General features: G+C 39.3%; 1 non-coding gene across 1 annotated transcript; it reads right to left on the bottom strand.

Annotated features, from left to right (window-relative positions):
• Nucleotides 1-848: 848 nt before the first annotated feature.
• On the bottom strand, nt 849-955 carry LOC145641419 (small nucleolar RNA R71). Its single transcript, XR_014115445.1, has one exon. It is a non-coding gene; the product is annotated as a small nucleolar RNA R71 (small nucleolar RNA).
• Between the last annotated feature and the right edge of the window lie 755 nt (nt 956-1,710).

The raw sequence follows: 1,710 nt of genomic DNA, 5'->3' as shown, positions 1-1,710 counted from the left end.
GATAACTATGATTATTCCCCTTTTTTCTAATCATGTTTGACACCCCCGTATCCCTAGCGTTGTTCTTTCTTGATTTTATTCGTCTTTATCTTTGCTTATTCGTAGTTTAGTGCTTTTTATCCAAAAAAAAAATTCAACAAAATTATTTTTTCCTTGACTTTTGCTTAGCGAATTTAGTGTTTAGCTCGCATGCTTCCTTTTGGGTTCGACCCTTTACTTACCCCTATACTCGTATTAGGGTAGTTTAGGTTTTATAAATTGTTAATTTGATTAGGGTTAGTAGACTAACGACACTATCTAATCCCGATCAAATTTTGGCGCCGTTGTCGGGGAAGCGGCTTGTTTAGCATTTATTTTTGCTATTGTTAGAGTCATTTTATTTGCTTTCTTTTTATTATTTTGCCTTTTTTTAATCCTACTTGTCATTGCTAATCTTGTGCTTAGCTTTGTTGTATTCATAGAGAGATATGGCAAGACAAGAGGATGACCTTCTTTTTAGGGAGTTTAGAAATCCGGAAGTCTATGAGCTCACGAGTGGTATAATTCTCCCAACCACCGAGTCTAATTTCACAATCCATCCACAATATGCTTGGATGGTACAAGTTGAGCAATTTTCCGGAAGTGCAAGTGAAGACCCCATTGAGCATTTGGACCGATTCCTTGAGTTATGTGCAATGATGCAAACAAATGAAGTGAGCCAAGATTACATTCGTATGCATCTCTTTCGGAAATCTCTCACCGGAAGAGCAAAGAAATGGCTCAAGCTTTTGAAGCCCAACTCTCTCACCACATGGAAAGATGTTGCGAAGGCCTTTCTCAAGAGGTTCATTTCCGATGAGCAAATCGCAAAAATGAGGAGGAAGATAGCTTCTTTTAAGCAAGAACCGGATGAAACTCTTGGGGAAGCATGGGAAAGGTTTAAGGATATTATTAGAGCATGTCCTAACCATGGATTCAACCATAATTTGCTCATGAGATTCTTTTATGATAGCTTAGAGCCAATTTCAAGAACCAATCTAGATGCGGGTGCTGGTGGCGAATTGATTAAGATCCCTCAAAGCCAAGTTGAAGCTATAATTGAAGAGGTGGCTACTAGCTATTCTTGGGGAGGTCAAAGAAGGTCCCAAGGAAAGCAAGGTGATCTTTATGAGTTGGAGAAAGTCGGTCAACTTAAGCACATAGTTGAACTCTTGAATGAAGGTCTTTCCAAGTTGAACTCAAGTGTTGGTTTGGGTTCAAAACTGTCACAAATCATTGATTTCTCATGTGCTTGTTGTGGTGAGACGGATAATGATGCATCGTATTGTAGAGAGTTCAATCCCAAGCAAGGTGAGGCTTTGACTTTGAGGGAAGGAGAGTTTGTAACCCAAGCTCATTCTCAACAACTTCAACAACCTCCAAAACAAGAAAACTCCTACCTCCAAGATGAACCTCTTTTCAATCCTCTAACCGAAAATTTTTCTTACCCTTCCATCCAAATGGGGAACTTTCAAGGTCAACATCATGACCAAAATCCTCAAGCGTATGAAGAACAATCCCCACCCGACCACACACAAACCCAAATTCTTCAACAACGTCAAATTCTCACTCAACAATTCCAAGAGATCAAATCTCACAATGAAGTTGTTGACTCCCAACTAGCCAACATTTCTTCTCTCCATTTAACCGCAAAACTCCCCTTACAATCATCTAATAACCCTTCATATGCTT

This window comes from Chenopodium album, chromosome 7 (assembly GCF_948465745.1).
Source record: "Chenopodium album chromosome 7, dcCheAlbu1.1, whole genome shotgun sequence".
Lineage (NCBI taxonomy): Eukaryota > Viridiplantae > Streptophyta > Magnoliopsida > Caryophyllales > Amaranthaceae > Chenopodium > Chenopodium album.
Note: the sequence above shows the minus strand (reverse complement) of the source record. Positions and strands in the feature narration are given on the sequence as shown.